At 35.8% G+C, this 27,224-nt stretch overlaps 1 long non-coding RNA gene across 1 annotated transcript; it reads right to left on the bottom strand.

Moving 5' to 3' along the window:
• Nucleotides 1-10,029: 10,029 nt before the first annotated feature.
• On the bottom strand, nucleotides 10,030-10,959 carry LOC128528275 (uncharacterized). The gene is made up of 2 exons (XR_008360926.1): nucleotides 10,508-10,959; nucleotides 10,030-10,218 (listed from the first exon to the last, which is right to left on the bottom strand). It is a non-coding gene; the product is annotated as an uncharacterized LOC128528275 (long non-coding RNA).
• Nucleotides 10,960-27,224: the final 16,265 nt, after the last annotated feature.

Raw genomic sequence — 27,224 nt, 5'->3', positions numbered from 1 at the left:
TTATTGTTTAGTGTATATTTAAAGCGCATAAACACAATAAAACAATTGTTTTAGGCTAACATATCATACCTCATTGTAGTTTTTTTGCACACACGCGCGGGTGCGTTACAATAATAATAAGGAAAAATCACAATAATAAATTCGGAGCAGTACTACTAATAATAAATATACTGAATGAAGAAAGCGCCGTCGAAGAAGTATCATCATTGAAGGAGAGAAGAAAATGAAGAATTAATACATATCAGTATTTACAGTTTGAGCTCGACACGTTTATGAGCTCTGTCGCTTGCTGTCAATGGGTGACTAGGAGAGAGAACACATTTTCGGCTTCAGTAGACACACAATACTTCAAACTGAAACACGACTGCCCCATACAGGTAATGAAGGGCATTTTCACAGCTTGCCGTGCGCAGCCGTGGCAAGTCACGGGATTCCTTTTCTTGAAACGTGAGTTTTTAATGGCGACATCTGTATCGTCCATATAGCTGACTATCGTCGATAGACGAGACTATCGTCGATAGACAATAGTATCGTCTATCGGCACAACCCTAGTGCAGCTCAACACATACAGACACACCCAACATAGACATTGAAGAAAGACTAAACTGTTCCTTACAACGATCCAAAACAGAGTAAAAAACATGCAGTAAAAACGCTGCTATCCGAGCAAAAGGAACTGCAAAAAAAAAAAAAACGCAACAGGTAACAAACAACAAGGGGGGGGGGGGGGGGGGGAAAGCCCAATAGTTGAATAAAAAAAACCTTTAAACAGGAGTGTCAATCAATGGAAAAAAAACTGATTCCGGCAAACGCAGGGCTTCGTTTGCTATTGGTCACGTGACTCTCAGGTATTGCCAAGGGGACCAAGTTATGTCTTCCCTGAGTGAGCAATGCGCTGGACCAGTTCCCTATCAGTGTCCTGACACCTCCTGGATTCAATGCCCTGTTCACTCACCTTATCCAGAGATACAGCAGTGCTGGTTTGGGGTCTGCTGGCCTATTTTTAAGTTTATAGTGATTATTGTAGGGAGGCTGACAAAAAGACCAGACTTAAAGATTTGGTGGGTTGTCAATTTACGTATTATTTATCAGGACATCAGGTGAAGCTGACAACCGGACGCTTCAGACGCCCCAAACAAAGGCTGAATTTATGCCAGGTGTGGAGAGCATGAGGTGTGTCTTAGGCCCAGCACGATACCCTGGACAGTGGCCACATTGTTGTCACCTATTAGAGGCCAGCTTTGTCAGTCTGACATTCAAAAGAGACCCAAAAAAAAACAAGTTAATTAAGTTCTGACAAGATGGACAATGATTCTCAGGGACTGCAGTAAAATTAGGCAGCTGGTTCTGGGTACTGACACAGTCATGCAGAGCACTACCCTGCATCTGACTGATGTTCACCAAACTATACTCAATTAGGGGCACAACAAGAGACGGGACACTGGCATTCTGCTGCAGGAATGAAAATACCAGCATCAATTCCTGTAGCTCCTGTGCCTCTCTGACCTGTACAGACACACCCAATGCTCCAACCCACCGCCTGGCACCAAGCATCAGTACCACTTCAATAAAAGTACATTGGGGCAGGAAGTTCTCAAAAAGAAATCTACAGTTTCACGACACCTGGGTGTTTTACCAATTGTTTGACTGAGGCTGCAGCACAATTGTGTTTTTTCCTTTGCTGCCATCAAGAAATGTCTAACAAGAAATGTTTACTGGTTTTGGACAATTTATTTGCAATGTCTCAATTCCAGTTGGCGCTACAGTACATTGTCACAGTGTATTGTATTGTGCATTGTGCTGTGTTTGTTACTGTTTGCACTTTTATATTTTTGTATAGTTTTTAGCTAGTATTGTTAATTTATGTTGCATGATCCTGGAAAATGTTGTGTACTGAACTGTATATGGCTAAAACGACAAAAGTCTACTTGACATGACTCATTTCTATTTTTGATCTCACAAGTGCCTGATCAATTACTCCTTTTTCCAAACCTTTTACTAAAGTGTGTGTTTTATAAGTCTAGGGAGTTGTTAAAGAACTGGAGTAAGGTTCTGTTCAGTGGTGTAGTCTTGTACTGTACATCACGGGTTTGGTTCGATTCCCGCCTCGGGTCTGTGCGAGTGGAGTTTGCATACTCTCCCAGTGCTTGGTGGGTTTCCTCCGGGTGCTCTGGTTTTCTCCCACGGTCCAAAAGATTTGTAGAGTAGGCTGTTAACTGAAGTTCCCAAATTCCCTGCAATGGATTAGAGCCCTGTCCAGGGTGTATCCCGCCTCATACCCCAAGTCTCTTGGGATAGGGTCCAGGCCCCCCGCGACCCTGTATACTGTACATGATAAAGTAGAATAGATTATCGGTGATTGAGTAGTCTGATATTTTTTCCTCTAAAAGTGTATAGTACAACTATTATACAGTATGTATTTGAAAAATACCAGTAAAAATGTGCTAAAATATTTAAATTAAGTAATTTGGCCTATATGTAATTAACAATGAACTGTTAATGTTGGATGGTAATACTTTTACAATAACTTACTCTGCTATTTGTATGGATAATTAAGTGATATTTGAAAGTTTTAAACCACTTCAGGTGTTTGAGATAAAAGATATGTCAGGAATGAAACAGCTGAACTTTGAAGCAGGAAGGGTGCTGATTTCACCCGGTTCTTATTTAGTTTTTTTCTAATTTTTTACCTCCGTGGCACCTTGTCATGTGTTATCTGTATTTTTTTTAGTTCAGCTGGTTTTCAGCACGATCTATTGCAGCGCTTTTGAGCCCTAAAGTCTAAGAGCATCGATTTGCTCGGGTAATCTTATCATGTTCACATTGAGAGCGTACAATTACATTTTCAGCTCGGCAATTGATTGAGAACAGCGGCCTACATGTGTCCATGTTAAAGCCTCGTTCAAAAAAAATCAGCTTTTAAAAGCACACACACAAAGATATTGATTTTTCTTGAGTGCAAACATTAGTCCTGATTATCCATATGAATTTTCATGGCACAGATGGATCTGCGTAAAAGATTTCTTTAATATGTTTGTTTCATGTCTCATTTCAGGGCAATACTAGCTGGTTGCAAATCTTAGACAGGACATAATACAGTATGGCCATATGATGGTAAGGATCTGTACTTTGACATGGACAAAGTATTTTGGCAAACCTTCAATGATATTGTATACAAATACAAATACTTCAATAAGGAGTTGGTCAGTCTTTTGGAGCTATAACAGTTTCCACTCCTCTTGGAAGGCTGTCCACAAGATTTGGGTGTTTCTGATGGAGTTCATGCCCATTCATTCAGTAGAGCATTTTGCAGTGTAAGGTCAGACACTGATGTTGGACGAGACGACCTGGCCTGTAGTCTCCTTTCCATTTAATCTAAAAGTTGCCTAATGGAGTTGAGGTCAGGGCTCTGTGTTAGGGCCAGTCAAGTTCTTCCACACTGAACTCATCAAACCATGTCACAGTCATGTTGGAATAGAAAGGACCTTCACCAAACTGTTGCCACAAAGTTGGAAGCATACCATTGTCCAAGATATCTTGGTATGCTGAAGTCAATATTTAACAGGTTCAACAACAGTTCCCAGGGGCTTTCTTTCTTTCATGCCAGTTGTTGCCCTGGAATTTATCTCAATCATTTTCAAGAGCAATCTAAAGAACATCTTTAATCCTGATGTTGTAGCTCTGACTGCATGTGAAGAAACTTACACAGGGCACACCTTTGCTGCGCACTTAACAGCGGTTGCAGTGCAAATCATTTAATTCTGTTCACTGAGTTGATTACACTTTACAGCTGTAGAGAAAGAATAAAGAAAGCTCACCCAGCATGCCTTGCCCTTAACATTTGGGTTTATAGAGCTGTTTTCCCTAGAAAATCTGTCTCACAGCTTCTGTGCAGCTTTTTTTTTTTTTTACAGTGCTGCTGAGAATAACCCTGGGTAAGGCTATGGTTGCATCGCAGATGAAACAGACTTAAGATACAATGCTGTGAAAAAGTATTTTCCTGTTCCTAATTAAAAAAAATTTGCATATTGGTCACACTTAAATTATTTCAGATCATAAAATAAATGAATGTTGCAACAAAACAAGTAAACAATATTTTCCTTGATGCTGTAAGGAAACATGATTTTTTGGATATAGATTTTTTTTTTTATATTCATGCTTTCCATCGCTGGTTTAAAAAAAAAAGTTTAAGTTTGACCCAATATGTACTGATGCTTTAACATGATTTTTTGTTGTAAATGTATTTTCTTGTTTTACTGTTAAGCATTATCTTTCCTCTTGTTTCAGGTGAAATTTCTATTTTGGAAAGCTTTTCTCACTTAATAAATGAAATCATCATTTAAAACGGCATTTAGTATTTACTTGGGTTATCTTTGTGGGGCAAATACTTTTTCACAGCATTATCTGTAATGTACTGTTCATTCACTCTTGTAATTTACAATAAAGCAGTCTGAAATCTTTTGCCATTTTTTTTTTTCCCTCTATGGAGCCCTGACTGTTTACTCACAGGTGTTTTGGGGGGAAAAAATGCTGCGATCATAATCAAGTGTACCCGAAGATCAATTTATGGCTTCTGAAATCATCACAGGAAAATATTTTAATGAATATATTAATTTATTCATTTTCATTACTCTGCAGGAACATAATGGATTTAAAGCTTATGGTAGAAACTGTAGAGATGAAACAGGAAGACACACTGATTTTGGTAGGTGAGACACATGTGGACATCGAGAACGTGCAAAACTCCAAAACACATGGTCATCCAGGTGTTACAGTACATGTGATCAGGGATCTGTGCATGATACAAGATCTTCTTCTTTAACCTTGGCAAACCCTGTCCTCACAGAGCTCTCTTTGTGCACATTAGACATTGCACATATTTTAGCCCATATTGAGTACACCTCAGCAAATGGTATTCTTAGCCTGAGAGAAATGATAATATAGTACTTTTATATTATATAATGATAATTTAGTACTAAAACCAATAAATTACTGATTTTACCACACCCCTAAATTCAGATCTTAGATGTAGTTGAAGGTGCTATTCAAGAAAGTCATGCAAGAATTACCACTATGAACAGAAGTTCAAGCCTAAAATGAGGCGTGTCTCAGTTTTGTATGAATTTGACCTTAAACCACTGGTGCACAGTTTGGTGTAAATCATAATGAAATTTCAGTTTGGGCTGGAAATACACTACGGAAAGCGGTTTTCTGTAAGTCCTATTAATTCAGTTGCAGAGGCCGCATTGATTTGTGTATACAGTTTAATATAAGTGCAAGAAAATATACTTAAAATATTAGTTCAACATGCAAACTAATTGCAGTTCTTGGACCATGGGGCATTTTCCGAGCAGCCAAATTGACAGGGAAGTATGGAAGCTATACAGTATTGTTATTCATAGGTGAGAAAGAAATTGGTGCTACCAATGCCCAACTAAAAGATGAGGAACATGCACCTAAAAAGAAGGTACTTCTGTTATTTTGGTGTAACAAGTCACGTTAATGTATTAGGATATGATGTCTGAAGATTTAGTGATATACAACATTTTGTTCATATAACTCTACCGTGAATGCCTGAACGACACCCAGTTTAGCTTGCCTCAGCTGAATGGGTCACAAATACTGTAATTGTTCTGTGTGTGAAGGTTTGAAATCAATTTACTAAGTTGCCTCTAAGCCTAGAAAAGAGATTAACTCAATTGCAAGCCATCGTTTGGTCACATGCACAATACAGTACAGTGAAATAATTCTTCATACAGTATATTGTTAGAAAGCTGGGTTCAGAGCACAGGGGCAGGTGAGGGCCATAACTCAAGTGCTCAACAGGGGCAACTAAACAGGCAGCAACATTCTGATCAAAAACCATCAAGCTACCTCTGCCTAGGTTTGTGGATTTAAGGTTTGAATGTGTTTTTTAAGATATTTTGATGCTTGCAAAGTATAAGCAACATACTGTATAGGGATCACCATCTGCTGTCTCGTGGCATCAGTAGTGCCGGCGCTCATCATCACATTTTTTATTAATCTGCAACTCCTCTAAAGCAATTCATGGGAATTTGATCAAACCATCAAAAATAACTTTTACTAGGTAGCCATTTCATTTTCTAATAACTTCACTTTCCCCCTAAAGAGCATTTTTTATGCACTACATGACTTCCTCGAGAGCGTCAGATCTATTTTTTTACTCTTGAATCAGGGAGTGACCATTTCTTTTACCCTGAAAGAACCTTATAATGGATGAGTAATTGCTCAAGTGATATTAAGTTTTCAGCGTTTTTTTTTTTTTTTTTTGGTGGAACTCCAGAGAGAGATAATTATGAATAATAATTGAAAAGAGAAAAAAGAGTTGATTAAAGACCACTTTAAATGAAAGCGAGAGTGTGAGAGAGACAGAGAGAGGGGAAAAAAGAAAGATATGACTGAAGCTTTTGAAGGACACCTCCACACAGTGAGAGAGGGAAAAAAAAGCGACAGAATGGTTTTGACGCTGCTGTCTGTGGCTCATTTCTAATCTGCGTGACCAATAATCTCTAAACCGTTTAACCGCTATGGTGGCTAAAATAGATGTTTTTTTTTCGAATATCTTATTTTTCTTTATGGCTGGCTTTTTCAGGAAAGTGCCTTCAAGGTCATCAGTAATGTACTGCAGGGTATATTTAATTTCTTTAGTCTTTGGCTATTCTATCTTTTTGGTATGATGCGATTTTGAAGTTATTTGTAACAATGATCCAGTGAACAGGTGTCAGTTGCAGCCATGAGCATCATGCGACATTAAGCATGGCAAGGTTCAGATGAGACAGAGTGGTTTGCCTATATCCCTTCTTTGGATGTGTGTACTATTTGATTTACTGTAAAAATGGACACATGTACATGAGCACAAAAATTTTGTAAATGTCTCTTTTTTCCACCTGTCAGTTAGCCATAACATAGGTTTGGATGGTTGAGGGTTTAAATCCAACTACATTTGCACAAACTGGTTGCAGGCTGATTAGATTACAGTGCGTACTCTCTCTCAATTTGACTCCTGGAATATGTCTGTGTCATAAAGGAAGAAACACTCAGTTGATATAATAACCTGGTCGTTCTTCATCATCATCATCATCATCATCATCATTTATGCTTCCTAGCAAACTGAATCCTTTTTTAGGGCCCAAGCACTATAGGGTGTGCAGGACCCACTTTGTTTTCTAAGGATTTTTTTTACAACCTTTTGGACATAACATGCTCAGAAACTCATGAAAATCGGCAGACAGGTTGAAATCTGCTGCCATGGGGACACCTGAAAGTCTTATGGCCCGGGCCCCCAGGGGCCCCCACACGAGATTTAGCTGGATAGCTCGTACACACTTTCATCGTTCGTACACATTTAGAGCTCATTGAGCTGAACAACCTTCGCACTGCATGTCCTGGGCTCAACTCAACAGGAGGCCGGTCATTCTGGCTCATTCACAAAAATGTACTCAATGGATTTTGATAAACTTCTCCCAGGGGATTTATACAATCGTCACCAAACCGGGCCGATGTGATCAAAAGACAATGAGGACGCGAAATTGCGAAGGGATTTTTTATATCTCAAACAGGTCAGCCGTGATAATGTCTTAAACTTACACTGAAAACTTCATAACTTCTGTGTGGCATTATATTGAGTGACATCACGTTCAGTGACATCACATTCAGTCACATCACATTGAGTAATCATAGTGTGATGCTTCATAGTGTGATGATTTTCTTCCAGCATCTGTGGCCTATTGAACACAATTACACATCACAAATGTTAACACTCACACACAAACATCTCACACATACACACAAACACTTTACACATGCACACATACATATATACACACACATCACAAATGTTAACACTCACACACAAACATCTCACACATACACCTCTCTAACGACGCACACACACACACGCACAAACACACTTATCACTAATGTTAACACACAGACTCACATACACAAACATCCACACGTCACAGACACACACGCCACACACACCCACCCACACACACGGCCCAAACTGACATTAGCCCTATATAGTGTGTGATGTGTAAAGTGTGTGAATTTCTTACTTTATTATATGTGTATATTTGCCAGAGTCTTTAGTCTCTCTTACTTTATTTTCTGAAGGTTATTAAATTTCACTTGCTCAATTCTGTGCTCAGATTGAACTCTCGCCTTGGTGATTTCTATACTGTCTTTTGAATTATTTATATTCATTTATTTTATCGAGCACTTCTCATGGTTCAATAAAATACAGTTCCCCATTCATGGAGGTTAAAAAGGTTAAGCATTGTGGCATGATAAATATTTATAAGACTGTATTTTACACCCCTAAATTAATTTCCTTTGTATTATTGCTTTTTATGCTGAGGTGTTTGATGCAAGCTGAGACCGGAGAGAACTGCCCTTTAGGATATGAATACATTAAGTCTGGTGTACCGGGTATCATCTTTCCCGTAGAGCTGAGTCAGACATTTGGGGGAACGATTGGTGCTGACAAACGTTTTTTTAAAAACCTTGTGTATTTAATGTGTATTTTTGGTAATTGTAACATTTTTGTGTATTGAATTTGAAACCACTGAATCCAATATAATTCACATGTGCAATGGGTTTTTAAAAGTATTGGCACCCTTCAATTTTACAGTATAAACTATTCTATAAAATCAATATTACACTATTTATATTCTATGCATAACCTGCATGTGTGTCATTGGCGCCAACATTTTGGTCTTTAATCTGTAGACTTAAAAGGTTTACCCTAAAGGTTCAGCTATCAGGATCTCAAAGCTCTACCCTTTTATTTTATTTTTTGACAAAATCATTAAGAGCAATAGTGTAAATAGTCTTTCCAATCTCTCACATGCTTTCAGCAACTCCTGCACCGAACATCAGCAGCCACATGGAGGCATCCGAGGAGTGCTGAGTGAATCATGGAAGTATTAATAGAAGAAAAATATTCTATTAAATTCTATTCTATTAAATAGAAGAAAAAAAGTGCAGTGTGTACAATAGGTGTGAGGAAGATCAAGGATTAATATAAGTGAGACGTGAGTAATGAAGAGAGTAGGATTTATGTAGATTAGTGCTGTAACATGGTGTAAGCGTCAGAATGTGTGTTTATGGGAAATCCATAATGGCATAATAAAATCCACCACAGTAAAAATTAGTAGTAGCGCAGTCAGAGACATACCCGAAAGCAAAACATGCATGCATCCTCTCTACAGGGTCTCTGGGAGCCTATCCCTGGGGCATGAGGCGGGGTACACAGTGGACAGGGTGCCAATCAGTTGCAGCACATGCACATACAAAAAAAGGGCAAATAACCTAATCTGCATGTCTTTGGATTATGGGAGGAAACCGGAGAATCCGGGGGAAGCCCACCAAGCAGGAATGCTCTAACACCTCAAAACAAGGTTTCTCCAGAGAGTCGACAGTGTGCGGACATGCATCATCATGCAAGACCACAGTGCCCTTGGATATCAGTTCTCTGCATTTAATCTGAAGTTTAGGCTTCAGCTCTTCAATAAACGTCTCACTATAACGAGCACTGTTGATTGTTCCCACATGGAAAAAACCTATATAAAACATATATGTTTTAATATAGGTTTGATATAGGTTTTTAATATATGTGACATATATAAAATTGGCCGTTTTCCTATATTATATGTACATATATGTACATATATGCGTACATATATGTGCGCGTGCATATATGCGTGCATATATGTACCTATAGACATATATGTGACATATATAAAATTGGCCGTTTTCCTATATTATATGTACATATATGTACATATATGCGTACATATATGCGTGCGTGCATATATGTACCCATATAGACATATATGTGACATATATAAAATTGGCCGTTTTCCTATATTATATGTACATATATGTGTACATATATATGTGCATATATGTACCTATGTGCATATTTATGCACCTATATTTTTACCTGGATATTAGTAAAATTATTAAAATCCATAGCTGTTAGACAACATAAATAAAAGCCCAAAATGTAGAAATTTAATTTTTTTATTTTTTTAAGAACAATCAAATAGTAAAAGAACAAAAATAAGACAAAAAAACTCAACAGGAAGAAAACATATATATATTTTGAGGACCTTCTCAGCTTCGTGAGCTTTGAATTGATAGATGTGCCTGTCTGCCCTCGGGTGGCTGCCGGCCACTTCTTCAATGTAGCATCTAGAAAAGACAAAAATAATAAGACAGTATAATAATAATAAATGATTATTTATTAAAACGTTTATAAACATCTGTAAACTCCATAAGGCATTAGCTTAGCCACCGGGAAATATGTTTGTGCTACATACAGAAAGGCAGCATGTTAGCATGATTTACCTAAACTATGTAAATGGCATTGAAAGCCAATGTGTCACACAAGCTGACAAGAGCTAGCTGAAGTGAGGAAAATATTTACTAATATTAGTTTAATATTATCAGAATAAGAGTTATATAAGACTTAATAACTTACCCAGTGTGTCCTCCTGGATTCTCTTTTCAAAATGCTCCCGTTCGTCGTCAGGGCCACACAGTCTTCTTCTGAGGTAAATGTAAACTCCTCCCACTTTCCAGAACATTCTGAAGAGTTTCCTTGTCCGGGGGCGTGGCCTAGTATGTAAATTAGCCGGACTGATTTCTGTGTGATTGGCGTGTGGGCGTGTCCTGCCTCGGGTCATTAGCAGATAACTCGACAGAAATTCTAAAATGTGTTTTTTATTTAGTTAGTTCTTAGTTATTGCCTTGATAATAGAAAATATGAGCGCATCATGTATGACAGTTGCCAAAGTGAAATATGAGCTAAAATGACCAGATCCTGCCATGAGCTATATAGAAGACATATCTTGTATGTACATATAGGGCTTATATGTGGATATAAAGAAGCAATACAGGAGACCTATATGGCCTGTATATGCACATATATGCACCTCAATTTTGCCTATATGCAGCATATATATTATCATATATATGCATATATACTGCATATATCCTCATGTAGGTCAGGATATATGTGCATATATACTGCATATAGGCCTTCATATATACTGCATATAGGCCTTCATATATACTGCATATAGGCTTCATATATGCGCATATATCCTCATGTAGGTCAGGATATATGTGCATATATACTGCATATAGGTGAGGATAAATGCGCATATATACTGCATATAGGCCTTCATATATGCGCATATATCCTCATATAGGTCAGGATATATGTGCATATATACTGCATATAGGTGAGGATAAATGCGCATATATACTGCATATAGGCCTTCATATATGCGCATATATCCTCATATAGGTCAGGATATATGTGCATATATACTGCATATAGGTGAGGATATATGCGCATATATCCTCATATAGGTGAGGATATATGCGCATATATACTGCATATAGGTTTCATATATGCGCATATATCCTCATATAGATTCTTTCCATGTGGGTTGAACCTTTTTCCTGATAATGTTCCAATACTTCTGACCCTTGCGATGCGAATCCCAGAAAATTGTAAGCATTGATGAATTTTCCAGCTGATGGTCGACTTTTGACCTGTTTTCTCTGATTGAGGATGTTTCCGTTCCATACTCTGCCGTTTACTCTCAGGATCGTAGTGATGAATCCATGTCTTCTCACCAGTAATGATTCCATTAAAGAAACTTATACCTCGTCTCTGCCTCAGCGCTTCATTACAATGCCGTAGCTAACGATGTCCGAGCATATTGAAAACCACAGGAAGCTAAGATTTTGTGATTTATTTATTTTTTTTTATCAAAAAAGGAAAAAGTGAAGTGTGAACCAGACCTAATGGTTTTATACACATATCCATGGTGGTGTAATATAGCTGAACAGCATGAAGTGCTTTACTCCTCCTATACCACAACATGCCATGCTTTAAAGCTTAAGATGCAGTAGATTTATTTTAGATCTTTAACCGACCTGATTTCTGTTTAACCAGAATGTAAAAAGAGTTAAGACAAATATTACAAGACGTGCTTGGCTTACTTCACCCTATATTCTCATGTTTCTCTATGACAGATATGAAGTGCGTCACAAATATAGACTTGATTTTAACAATCTAGAACTCGATGTTATAAGCCATAAACAAATCTATATTTTTCCAAAACAGAGTAAATGCATATGCAAGTTTTCTATACAGTAGCTTTTACAAAACCTACAGTAGAGTCAGTAAATTAAGCTTTTAACATTTTCCCCACAATTTATGATGTATGAACAGATGTAAAGATTGTTTTTCTCAATATTAGATTGATGTAAAATAATGTAAAAAGATGCATGTTATTTCATATTTATAGTTCAGCGCTGTTTAATAAGAGGATGCAGGTCATGTCACTTCCATAGTTATAATAATAATAATCACAGCTTAGTACTGAGAGATGTGTAATGAGGTAATTCTGTCATCCATCCACACTCTTGCCTTTACATCCCCCCTCTTGGCTTCACACACACACACTCTGCTCTTCACAGAAACACTGCTCTGTCGGGATTTTTTTCAAAGGTTAAGTGCAGGTTAATTTGTTTGTTTGTTTTACTTTACAGCAGTGATTCCGTTAGTATGCGCTCACATTGTGACAAGTGTCATTAGCGATAATACAAAACAGTCTTTCTGTTAATGTGTGTGTGTGTGTGTGTGTGCACGAAAATCAAATAAGTGAGTAAAAAAGTTTCCGGTGTAAGATAAGAAGAAGGAGACGGGTGGGGCTTAAAGTAAGAGTCTCCTCTTACTTTAGCTTCACACACACACACACACACACCCTGCCTGCGCGCATAAACGGAAACACTTATCTGCCGGGATTTATTTTAACTTTTTTTAAAAAGGTAAAATGCAGGGTTTTTTTTTTTTTTTTTACTTTATATTTTGAGTTAATTATTTTTAAAAATTGTTTTTATTTTTAATTTTTTTTGGCTGTGGAACGAATCATTTGAATTTCCATTATTTCTAATGGGAAAATTTGCTTTAATGTATGAGTGTTTTAGAATATGAGCATGCTTGTAATCCAAGGTTCCACTGTACCTCTTTGTTTATCAATTGATCGTCTATCTTAATTTTTTTTACTAATTATGAATATACTAAGTATTTAATTAAAGCCTAACAAAATTGTTCTTGATCTAAAAAGAAGCGTTCCCCCCCCCCCTTTCTTTCTAATGAGTTTTCTTCTTTTTTATAAACTCTTATTACAGTGCAAACTATCATCTCAGTTTTCTCATGAGGGCCACTAAAGTCACTCCAGGAGAAGTTACAGTATATTTTATCCTTGAGTAAACTCTTTGCAGTTATTATGACAACAATTAGCTCCCTCCTGTTAGTGTTGTGGTTTAACCAAGATGATTAAAAAGATATTGAGATCCAGAACTGTCAGAGTAATTGTCATCCTGGCTGGTTTAATAAGGTCTGTGTTTGATATATTGTACACTTATGACAACTTCAGAACATTATCAATCAATCAACATTTATTTATATAGCACTTTACAGCAACCTAAGTTGAACCATTAGTACAGCCACTGTTCAGTACTGAGGAGGAGAAGTGACGATGCACCGCAAGATAATGATAGTATCAGCTATTACTTCATTCTTTAAGAAAGAAGAAGGGTTTATGCAAATTGGCGATGACATTTTAAATCCTAAAATTTTAGAAATAGTGATTTATACGTAATACATTCAGATATGCGGAAAGTTAGATGGTATTCACAGCCCATCCTGGAAACACTGCTTGAGAAGTGAGAAGACATCCTGGATGGAACACTATTACATTTCTCATTAGGATCAGTCTGGACTGATTAGTGCTTCGCTCCAAAGTCTAATCTTTATGCTCCGTAGCAAATTTAGTGATTTTCTTATTTTTTTACATTTGTTCTCATTACATTATGTTACATAATATATTTCTGTGTGTGTGAAAATGGTCTTTAGGACTTTATTATTAGATTTTTTTTTTCCTGATCACATTTCTTTTACAAAGTTGAAGGTTCAGGAAAGTCCTTACAGGTTGTAATTATGTGTCGGACAGTTCCAAACACAAATCCAGGTAATTTAAAATAATTGTCAGTATTTGATGATGACCAATATTTGACTTTGTGACTTTTTTTTTTCTTTCTAAATATTCTTCAAAATCTCTTTGAATTTTATGTGAAGGAAATATGTACATGATTTCATTGTTTTGTGGATGAGTGTGTGTTTTGGGTTTTACAGTATGTATCTTATTAAAAGTGTTTTAGTGAAACTTAATGTGCTGCCATTATGGCCAGGACTTCCTAGTAGAGGAGATTCGGATTTAAATGGGATTTTTTCTTCCTGGTAAAATAAAGGAATAATAAATATTAAATATAAAAATTTAAATTAGAAACTCTTTCAGGAGGTTCTAAAATTAATCAGAAATGCAATCTGGATGTTTCTATGCATATCCTCGTGTGTTTGTGCGTTTTATAATTCAAACCTTTTTTTTTTTTTTAAACACAACTGATACAGTGGTATTGTACAGTTTGGCATATCAAACACAAATAGCCATTACAAATTTTAGACTTAAATTTTTTTTTTAAATGTTCCTTGGCATATGCAGCATTTTTCACTATATGAGCGAATGAACTGAGCTGAACTAAAGGTTGCCTAAGTTGTGTGTACATCCAGGACCCTTTTAAAACTTCTTTGCAACAGTGGAAAGCCAAGTAAAGCAAGTTTACATATTACTTTGGGTTTATTTTTTTTTTGCCATTTTGTGCAAGATTTAGTGAAGACATACAGTACAGTAGCACACGGGCTCAGTAATGTCAGCAATGACGGTAGCAAAAAGAAAAGGACGCCACTATTCATTTCATGTTTTTTTTTTTTTTTTATATGATTATAGTGTTGGAAATCGGTCATATTTTTTAGTGGCTGAAACATTTTATTTGCATTTATATTATTACCTATACGAAAATGCATATCACTTCACAATACAAAATTTTGCCTTAGGAGCTCGCCTCATATTCATATGCTGAAGTACCACCTTATTCGCATTATTCGTTATTAATCCGTTAAGTCTTGGTTAAATCAGCGTTAATCAGTATTCGGAAAGTGCTGTGAAACTAAAAGAAAAGCAGCGTGCTTAAAACACTCACCAGTCCTGCTAGGTTTAGCGGTTAATGTTTAATGGTGGTGATGAAGAGGAGAACGGTGGAAGTGTAGTTTATGTGAAAGGTGAGTGGTTTTTTCGCAGAAGCACTGGAATTGGGGGGCGGTCAAGCACACACTCAATATAAAACATGAAAGCACTTTCTGATCCACACACACAAAAAAAGGTAGAGGTAAGTAAAGAAAATAAATCTGTATGGTTGATAACGACAAATTCCAGTCTATTGTCTTTATCTTTATGTGTGATTGTGATCCAGTGAACTGACTGGATGATCTTTTCAATTTCTAAGGAAAATGCAGACAGAGGATGAAGATCAACAGCGTGCTAAACAGTGAAGGTCAGTATAAACAGACAGACATTAGCCCTCACTTCTAATAAAGTGATAAATGTAATAAATTTATTCATTCTCGTTAAAAAAATAATAAATATCAATAATTAAGGAAACACACAGTTATTTGAGCAAATTGGCCCACAGGACTAAGGCTAATTATGAATTGTCTGATTATACATTTGATATGGAAATAACACAGCCCATGCGAGCATGTGTTTCTCTAAAAAAAAAGAAGAAAAAAAAAACATTGTTTACAACAAAACAGCTAAAAACAATGAATTATTTAAATTTTCTTTCTAGCAGACAAAAAGGCCTACGCTTCAACCTTTTCAGCACATCTATTTTGTCCTGTGTATCCCACAATGATCCCAGAAACACGTCTCGTTCAGTATGCTGTTCTGTGCTGGAGGGAGACAAATAAAAAAAATCTATTTATTCTTTATTTGATTACCTGCCCAATAAACCTGCAGTGGTAAAGAGATTGAGGATGATGCTTTGTCTTTCTTTGAAAAAATATCAAACTCCAGAGTGACCAGTCATTCGTAGAGGATCAAAGGCCCTAGATCATCATCATCATCATCATCATCATCATCGGTCTGTGGAGTGATATCTTTATACAATGTAAATCATTGTTTCACTGAGGTTTGAGGAGAATGACCATTAGTATCTTTAGCCCCCTTTTACACTGGCATGTGCCCCAGTGAAACCTCACTTTCCAGTTCTATCAACCACAGATAAGAGCTTGTTTTGGGCATGGATGCGTTTGTTCCCCCTTATCCACAATGTCTAAGCAACCTCCTGTAGTTTAACCCTTAATACAAGCTGAGGCCACCTTGTGGTCCGTCATGCATCAAAATCAGAAGCAAAGCAGAAGAATCAGAATTAAGGTGTAATTTAGAACAAATAAAAAAATACAGTTGTGTTCAAAATAATAGCAGTGTGTTGACGAGAGTGAGTTAAGCTCCATATCCATATAAAAACGTTTAATTTAAATGACACAAATGCATTGGACACCATGCACGTTCTATTCTGAATCACAACATGAAGAAAAATATTTGTCTGTTTAAAAAAATATCAGGGTCATCATTCATCTTTACAATGTGATCAATTTACAGTTTAAACAAAAATGCTTTAAGTTTAATCTTTCTTGTGCAGATCTGAACTAATATTTAGTTGTATAACCATGCTTTCTGAGAACTGCTTCACATCTGTGCTGCATGGAGTCAACCTACTTCTAAGAACCTTTGAACAGATATTCCAACCCAAAAAAACAGCATTTTTTTGTCTCAGAAACAGCATTTTTATTGTCAGCCCAAAAGTTTTCTATTTGATTAAGGTCTGGGGATTGGGCCGGCCACTCCATAACGTCAATCTTGTTGGTCTGGAACCAAGATGCTGCCCGCTTACTGGTGTGTCTGGGGTTGTTGTCTTGTTGAAACACCCATTTCAAGGGCAATTCCTCTTCGGCATAAGGCAAGATGACCTCTTTAAGTATTCTGATGTACTCAAATTGATCTATGATCCCTAAAACGTGATGAATAGGCCCAACACCATAGTACGAGAAGCATCGCTATATCATGATGCTTGTGCCTCCATGCTTCACTGTCTTCACAGTGTAGACTACTGTGGCTTGAATTCAGTGTTGGGGGGTCACCTGACAAACTGTCCGTGGCCTCGAGACCCAAAAAAAAAAAGATTAATCTTGCTTACTGTACATCAGTCCACAAAATATTGTGCCATTTCTCTTTAGGCCAGTCAGTGTGTTCTTTGGCGAACTGTAACTTCTTCAGCGCATGTCTTTTTTCACCAATAGGACTTTGCAGGGGCTTCTTGCTGATAGCTTTCTGGTTTTGGTCTCCATTTTAAAGCATTTGATATCATTTTAGCAGATCAGCCTTTTAGCAGAGCAGAACGGTAGTGTATATATATATATATATATATATATATATATATATATATATATATATATAATAAAAAGGATTAGAGCAACAGGAGACCTTTAGATCTAGCAATGGATGTTGGATCGGCCAGACTGACAGGAAGGCTACTACAACTTAAGCACTCTTTACAGCCATGGTTAGCAGAAAAGCATCTCTACAAACAGGAATCTGAGGCAATGCTTGACAGCTGATGAATTTACAGAAACTATGTGAAGCGGTCATGTCAAGCCGAAATCACTAAGGAATGTTTACAACACCTTGAAAAATCAATGTCATGAATTATTAAGGTGAACACAGGAGAGTAATACCTACTGTTAGCACGCTGTTCCATTATATATGTTGCTGTGGAGCAGCCTGTGTTGCTTCTTTTGTTTAAAAAAGCAAAAGTCCCTGGCAATGAATACAGTACATGCATTTATTGTATATGGGAGAAATATGACATGACAAAAAGAAGTACATTAGAAAAACCAAGAGGATCAATATGAGGCATCATCCAGGCCATCAGCATGAAAGATTGCCCTCTCTAGTAGAAAGACACTTCAAGAGTTACGGACATAATGTTAATGACCTGCCTGCCTCCAATGCTTTTGTTACCATGCAAGTAAACAATGTGACAGTTATGGATTTAAAAAAATAATAATAATAAATGCAATAAAAATGTGTGAAGCAAAATGATGCTTTTAGAATCTTCAGATAAAATGGAAATAAAGTGACCTAAATTGAAGAGTTTTTTAGATGTAAAATTATTCATTATAAATAGTATTGACTTTGACCACCATTTGCATTTTACCCTTTAACCCTTATTGCTTTTTGCAATGTAAATAGAGGTTGCAAATGGGAACATATGGCATAATTATCAAATTGAGAGAATCAAGCTGTAGGCAACAAAATAATATAATATGCAACTGTTTCCAACAGAAATTAGGTGTGACTTTGGGCTTTTTTCCTCTTTTTTTAAACCATCTGTTTCAACTCCTTAAACAACTTATCACACAAATGGTTACATCACAACATTTGCATTTCCAATGCAAATAAACAAATATCATTGCAACTTTAAATACATTTTAATATAAAGTGATCATAATATCCTTTTCAACTTTTTCCCCTAGAGAATTTCTTTAGAAATTCCAAAACAGTGTTGGTGCTCATTTTATTATTTTTCTTTTTTATGAAATACATATAACTACAGAATATGTGCATGCTAAAAAAAAAGTTTATGCAACATGGAAGTGATCAATCTTGCTTTCCTAAAATAATTTAAGTAGCTAACTTCAGCCATTTTGGAGAGATGATTTTATATGTGCCCCAAAATTTTACATTTTTCAGCATTATATTGTCTTACTTTAAACAATAATCATTTAAAATGCAAATTATTTATATTTCTTTGAGTATTGATTTTAAAATTGGTTTAAGCGTCTAGAAGCATATATGACCGTGTTGCTTGAATTGGATCGCTTAGTGCAAAATTAAGAATTTTTTTCCCCAAAATAAATAAATAAATCTGTAGTATCCATAACCATGTCAAATTATATTTGTTGCAATATCTTAACACTTTTGCATTTTAGAATAATACACTTTTCTCAGGTTTATGTCTTTTCATGTGAATTCTAAATTGGCCAAGTTTCAACTGAATGACAATTAAGATCTTAGAAAGATTTGAATAAAAATGTGTTACAGTCACTATATAAAAGAGCATGAAATAATATTCACCAAAAGTGTTTATTTTTATCTGACAAAAATATGTTTATGCATATTTACAAAAAAAAAGGCATGGATTTGGAGATAAAGTGTTATACGATCCCTTAGCACCCATACACGTTTTGGCCGCTTGGCTGATTTATTTATATATATTTGGGAAGATAATAACTTTTTCCTTTGACATGAGTTTATTTTTCGATCTCAGAATTAGCAAGTAGACCATTTGTGGTAAATACAATAGCGCACAAGTTACATGAGCTCTTATTGGTTTGGAGTAAAAGCTTAAATAAACACTATAGGACTTTGTCAGTTGAAAACTCATGGTCTAATATAAATAAAGATTTTTATAATTTATTAATTGTTTAGCTTCAAGTTTCTCTCCAGAAAAATCTTCCTTCCTTTCTTTTTTTGCTACTGAACAACAAGCATGTATAAATAATCTTTTAATTAAACACACACAGGTGTAAACACTCACTCATTGGCCTCTGCAACTCCTCCACCCAATCACAGACTGCGCTTTATCAGGAGCTCTCTGCCACAATCAGTATTTCTCTACAATAACAGGTTTTTTTTTTTTATCAACAGAGCAAATCTTCTATATAAGAGGCCACAGAGAATCATTACATTGTCGAAGAATCCACTTGTTCATGTTAGTTGGGATTATACTAATTTGTCCAAATCATTCGACAGGTTTAGATTTTTTATGCTTAAGGTCCAAGATAAATAAAAAAAAACCTGGCCTATGTTTGTACATTGTGATGGAATACACCTTTTTCTGCCTAAATGATCAGATTTTCCAACAAACCTTTACAATGGTACTGTGCGACCAAAGAAATGTAGATCAAAAAAAACTAAGCACTTTATCACAGTTTATGTTGGATATAAGGAATAGTTTTTGTTGAAATTATGAGAACAATTTTTTCACATAATGCGTTTTCAGTGTTTGTGCACAAACACATTTGTATCTCTCGTTAAAGCTGCAGGCAACTAACAAATGAAAGCAGCGCTATCATTAACTGGAGAGTGATCTGATATTGTGTCTGTCATTATAATATCTGTACGCTGCCAGAAAAAAAGGGTTCAATTGGGAACTGTAAAGGGTTCTTAAAGAAGAATCTAATACTGGATTCTTCAGAAAATAGCATCTAATAGTGTTTTCCTTTTACAGAGTGTGTTAAAAAAAAAAAAACTGGTAAATCCCATTTTCCTCCAAAGAGTGTATAAGGAAGGTTAAAGTTCTTTGGTGGTTCAGGTCCATGGACATTTCTGTAATCACTAATGCATACCAAAATTATAAATTACAAACATCTTAAGGCTTTAGAGCAAACATTATTGTATTATTTTATAAGTATTTCATTCTTAAAGAAATATATTATAGTAATTGTTTAATGCTGAATTAAAATAAATAAATAAATAAATAAATAAATAATAATAATAATAATAATAATAATGTAAAATAGTTTGTCATTTTAATACATTATCCATGAATCAATTTTCTGGTTTCCCTTATATCGTAGATAAAATCAGTCATTTTCTTAAAGCCTCTTTATTTTGTCTTGAAATTAAATAAACAAATTAGTATTCATTCATTCATTCATTCATTCATTCATTCCCTTAACCACCTTACCTGTAAATAGACTCGGGATCCCCACAGTCTATCCGAGAAGACTTTGGGCATAAAACAGGGTATATGTACAGGGTCCCAGTCCATTACAGGGCACACACACTCACACACACACATGCACACACACCACACAACATCTCTACATGCAATTTGTGACAATTACTCTAATCTGCATGTATTTGAAGTGTGTATGGAAACCAGAGCCCCTGAAGGAAACCCACCGAGCACGGCGAAAACATACAAGCTCCATACACACATGAACCTGAGGCAAGAATTAAACCCTCAACCCTGGGGGTGCTATATACTGTACATACATAACAATAATCTCTCCTAAATACTTTCCAGTGTCAGGAAGATAGTAAGTGCCAAATGCAGATCTTCTTGATGAAACCTTCACTATTTTTGTGCTGTTTTTTTTTTAATCAGCTTGTGTGCAGTGTTCATCAGCTCTGTTCCTCTATAAGTTGTTACTACAGTAATTAGAACAAATTAGAATGACTGTATTAATATAAACCTATAATTTGCAGCTCCTGTTATAGTACAATAAGCTTCATAAAAAACAAGGAGTCTAGAGTAATACACTATACTCAAGTGTTCAGGAGGAGTTTTGGAGGCAGATCAAGCCATCAATTCTCGCTGTCTGCATTTGTAATTTCAAACCTAACCTACTTTTAATTTAAGTAGCATGTTAGAAATGTAAAAATAAATAAATAAAAGAAACATTGACCCAAAGTTCAGGGAATACGGCACACAACATATTTAATTTTGACCTACGTGAATACTTCCCATAATTACTGCTGTTTAAAGCTAACTATACCTACCAAAGAGACTTCTTGGCGGATGTAGGAAATGACTCATTGTATCTTTAATACCTAGTCATTATCCTCAGATATAAAAAGACTAAGTAGATGTGTAGTTGAAAGTTAAAATAGGAATAAAGAGAATTTTTTTTAAAGAGCTTCTGTAAAAAAACAGTCTAAATGCTTTACTGTAGAATGACTTCCTCATTGAGGGACATTTTTTTACTAACTTTATATTTTAGTATTGGTGATGTATTGCACATTTAATAATTTGGCATATTTTGGTCACTATACACAATTTATAAAATCCAAACCGATTTAGTAAGCAGGTCATTCTGAGTTTTGATTTTTTCCAAAAAAAATTGAATACACAACCATGCCAAAAAAAAAAAAAAATTACTATGTCTTATATGCAATAAATAGACACAAAACCGTCAAGGAATTTAATGCAATTCTGTTGACCTGTAAGACAAACCAAGATGAGTTGGATTTATTTGATTCCATTCCTATATATGTTAGACTTCTGGTTTTTGGCAGAGGAAGAGCTGATGAGTTCATCTGTCACACGGAGAAAACCATCCAAAAAAATTATGGATGAGACTGAATTCTGATTTCAATCATTACTGGAAATCATAAAAAGTCTAATCTAACCTTAAGCCTAAATTGCATGGGGTGTTTAAAGTTACTGTCTAATTAAATGCTTTGAGGATGCAAGCACACATTTTATTAGAAACTCTAATCGTAATGATTTCAGTCCACCTGACAAAATATTCTCTATGTAAACCTTGATTTATCTCCATTGCCTCCTCTTGTATTATTTTATCCTCATTGAAATATAATGAACTGAAGTAATGTTTTTGTTGTTGTTTTGTTGTTGTTGTCTTTTAAAACTAATCTGACTTTATATCAGAAATAAAGAAATAAATGTAACTTCCTTACTGCATTGCATTTTACTTTGATTGTAGAGTTGTTGTCTCGCAATCACCGTCCACAGCCCCATGTTTAAGTTGTATTTTTTTTTGTTAGGGCCTTAAAGAGATCATAAGGAGTTGATGTTCCATATAATATACGGTAATGCCTTTTCTTTTTTTTTTTTTTAACAAACTTTTTGGAATTGGTACTAAAAATACTTCCAGCTCACTAAATGGAATTATTTGATCAGATTTCAGTTCTGAATATCATCTGTGCATCTTACATTCATGATCAGTTCTGTTTAAGATAAGAGCTCTGTCTGCCTAAAAATACATTTAAATGATTAACGTTTTACTGTTCAAGCCTTAACCCCACAGTGCGTCCGGTATCATGAGCTGATTACCAGTTGAGTCCATGGAAACCGAATTTCTACTTGTTTCGTTACCATAGCAACTAAACCTGAGCAAGTAACTTGAGGTAATCAATAACTGTGTCTTTTTTTGCAAGGGCAATATTATTATAAAATAGTATAATTATCAAATATTATGCCGATGGTGTGATATTAGGGATGACTGAGGGTGTGTGTGTGCTGGGGGGGAAGCTGGGTTATTCAGTAGAGATCAAATATGCTTGCTCTGTCCCCTCTCCTGCTGCGCAGCCAGAATAATCAGAATATGAACAGCTTGACAGGGTTATTATTCATATTCCAAACTAATAACTGGTTTTATAGAAATTAGGCCGATAAAAAAAATAAGGAGTAAAAAGTTGCTTCAGGTCATGCTGTTATTGAAAAGAAATGATAAACTTTGGATGTTAACCCGAAACTCTGCTCGACTACTGTACATTTACGCCATATCACAGTGTTGATTTGTTTTTCTAAAACACCCTGTGGTGAAGGGTTTCTTTCTCTTATACCCCAGTGAGTGCCAATTATTAAAATGTGTTAATTAATTATTCAACACCTCATCGCTAATTTTAACTATCTGTGGTTAGAATAATCATTACGAAAAAAGTTCTGTTCTTACATTTATAGCAGCTATAAACAGTTTCTCTCTCAAGGGTAAAACAATGATAAAATGGGTCTTCTCACTATATATACAGTGAATGATAAACAGCAGTGCATGGAGTCATGGACGCTTTTCATAGTTGAATGGTTACAGCTTTAAAGTAGACATTTTATGCAAAAATCCCTTTTTTGACATTCTCCAGTGTGCGTACAAACAAAGTTGTTGTCGTTTTTTGAAAACTTGAGGTATCTGTCTGTCAACTGGAGCATTAACACACACACACACACACACACACTTTGGAGGAACACTGAGACCTGTTAAAGAAATAGTTTGAGAAGTGTTCAAGTAAAACCGGGACTTGGGATAGAATTTCTCCTGAAAGAAGGCATAAAACCGATTGACCCTTGCAGAAGAGTTCAAGGACAGTACGGTGATAAGACTCTTAAAATATCTGAATGGTGCAAACGTTTTAAAGAAGGTTGTGATACCTGACCCTTGAGTACACACAATCATTCACCATATTACTGAGCTAGGAGTTACTGCCACATACCCCTGTGCAGATATGACATCATTCCAAATCATTTCCACATGTTTAAACCACTTAAGGAGTTCCTGGGAGGCCAGTGTTTCAGACATGAAGCAAGCTGTCCAAAAATGGCAAGAAAACTTTCTACTTTGATGGTGTCCAAGCACTAGTGAAACACTGGGAGAAGTGCATTAGTGTAGCAGGAGATTATTTAGAGAAATAAAGGGAGTTTTTAGTCTCATAATTTGTGTTCTGTTATTCCGAACAATCAAAAGTCCCGTTTAAAGTTTAAAGTTCCAGCAAATGCTAAGCGTCTACCCCAAGCAACAATAATGCATTGCATTAATATAAGTATAACTTACAGCCAGATCAGCTACTATAGACATTAAATATAGGTATTTAACAACTTTTGAGCACACATCAAAGATTCAACAGGTGCAACTGGCGTTTTAGCAAATAAAAGAACTGTAGATGTTTAGGTTCTTGCAGCACATCAGCACGAGTATCGTTCTTATGTCTTTGCAATGTCTATTTTGTTTTTTTTTGTATTTTTCTTCTCTTTATTTCTCTCTCATCCTTGTAGTCTATAGGAGGAATAATTCATGTCCCCTATGAGATCTTTCACCACATGCACTGTGTCTGTGTGTACATGCATAATTTAAAATAAGAGACATGAAGCCTGCAGAAATGCAATTTATATGAAAAACCACTGTAGAGGAATACATTTTAATAGTGTTTTTTTCTATTATTTATTTATTCATTTATTTCTGAACTTGTACATGTAGGGTGACATTACAGTTTATGGTAAGACTTGCTGTCAACGTGAATTCCCAATAGATACTGTAGATGCTCTCTCAGTGCTCCTGAGGAGCATTTTATACTAAACCATGAAGGCACACAGACCGTAGCTTGCCAAGGAGCCCCATTTCTGAAATATCCCCCTTTATAGAAATATGCGTCAATTTTAGCTGTAAATAAAGATAAGAAATCTTCCAGCATGCTCAAGGTAACAAATCTCACTACATGCATGTGAGGGCATTTTTCTCATGCATAAGGCTGATGCCTTTTTTATGGGTCATGTGGTCCAATATAGGATTCTGGTCGTAAGAAAAGAAAAAACAACCTTTAAAGATTGATCGGCTGTTACAGTATATTCCAAATCAATGTGGATTTGATGTAAGTGCCCCAGTAAAGCAGTTTGTTATGATGGCAAATATAATGCAAACAGAATGGTATAAATTGACAGGGCAGAATTTGTGTGTATAAATCAACTTGTGCGCTTCCTCCTATTGGATGTGTATGATTTTATTTCAATCTGTTAGGACTACCTTCTGTTATATAAACCCATTGATGACAGACTTATATCCCTGCAGTGCCAGCAACATATCTGAGCAGGAAAACCCATTTGATCTTTATGGCACCACAGGCTCTGTAAACAAGATTCTAAACAAATGATGTAGAACACCGGCATCCATCCAACCTGGACATGTAGGCACCTTTAACTGTCCATCTGTCATGTTGCCTGTCAGTTCAGAAAGCTCGTTCTGTTGTACAAATGTGTACAGTGGCTATGTATCAGGAACACTGTAGCACAAAGAGAAAAGAAAACCTAGGAAAATAAAAGCTTTGTTGTTGTTGTTGTTTTTGCTAGAACACTAGTATCATTAAACTGCTTAAAAATCACACCACTCCTTTATTAAATGCATAATTTTATAACATCATTTATGACAAATCAATCCAATTATTATTATTTATTATTCTTACTCCAATATTCCAGAAGTCAGATGTTGTACAGAGAACAACAAGATCTAAAGTTCCTAAAGATCATGTGGAGAAGAAATTATTTTCTCTCATTCAGTTTTCTTATTTAATGATAACATTTTTAATGATATCGATGTGTTTTGCTTTAAATATGTTGCTGGCACTGCATGGATGTAAGGCTGTCTTCACTGGGTTTATACTGTATAACTGCAGTCACATTGACTCCATTGTTAAAAAAGGCCCATCAGGGGTTGCATTTCCTTCACCAGCTGAAGAAGTTCAACCTGTCAGAGGAGCTACTCACACAGTTCCACTCAGCCATCAATGAATCTGTCCTGTGCACTTCATTAACTGTCTGGTTTGGCTCGGCTCAGCTACAAAATCAGACACCTTAAGAGACTACAAAGGAGGGTTCGGACTGCTGAAAGAAGTATCAGTGCTCCCCTTCCCACCCTTCAAAGACTGTATACAGTATGAGGAAAAGGGCTCAGAAAATTACTCAGACCCCTTACATCAAAGCCATCTTGTCCTTGAGCACTGAACACCAGGACAGTCAGACATAAAACCATTTATTTCACCTCCATGCAATCTACCTCCTGAAGAGTCAAGTGTTCTCCTCACTGTACAATAAAAATATGTGCAATATTAATCTGTGCACTTATCTACAGTAATACCCCACATAATACCCCATTTGTTTGTTTTTTGTTTTTTCATGTTGTGTTTGTTGTGTCTGGAAGCTTCGGGGAACCAAAACAAATTCCTTGTGCAAACGTATTTGGCAATAAAGATCTTCCTGAGTATGATTATGATTGATTGGGAAGCTTAGTTTAAAACTAAAATGACAGGAAATGAGCATTTAGACAATTAATTTCCATTGAATTCTAACTAACTATTGCTTCAAAGTGCATGTTCTATAAAAATTTTACTTAGTTTTAAGGAACTCTATAGACCTACAGTTGGACTCCCTAGAACTTCTGCTTTGATAGGCATGCTCAATAGAATTCTAGTCAGTTCTTTAGAACTCTATAGACCCACACTATAACTCTCTAGAAATTCTGCTTTAAGATGCATGTTCTGTAGAATTTGTATTAGTTTTGTGATACAACTCCGTAGACCTACATTGAATTTTCTGCCCCAAGGTACAGGTTATATTAAATTTTATTTCAGTTCTACAGAACTCTATAGACCTGCAATGGAACACTGTTTAAGACACACAATGTAGAGAGTTTCCATTTACTTCTATACAACTATATAGACCTGCAGAACTTTAAGATACATGTTCTATAGATATTTTTTTTTTTACAAAACACCATGGACATACAACAGGGCTTTGTGAAACCTCCTCTTCAAGACACATGTTCTATGGAATATTAATTAGTTTTATAGAATTCTATAGACCTGCAGTTAAACTCCACAGAACGTCTTCCATCATTAAGTAAATTATATATACGTTTTACTCAGTTT

Source organism: Clarias gariepinus, chromosome 7 (genome assembly GCF_024256425.1).
Source record: "Clarias gariepinus isolate MV-2021 ecotype Netherlands chromosome 7, CGAR_prim_01v2, whole genome shotgun sequence".
In the NCBI taxonomy this organism is placed as follows: domain Eukaryota; kingdom Metazoa; phylum Chordata; class Actinopteri; order Siluriformes; family Clariidae; genus Clarias; species Clarias gariepinus.
Note: the sequence above shows the minus strand (reverse complement) of the source record. Positions and strands in the feature narration are given on the sequence as shown.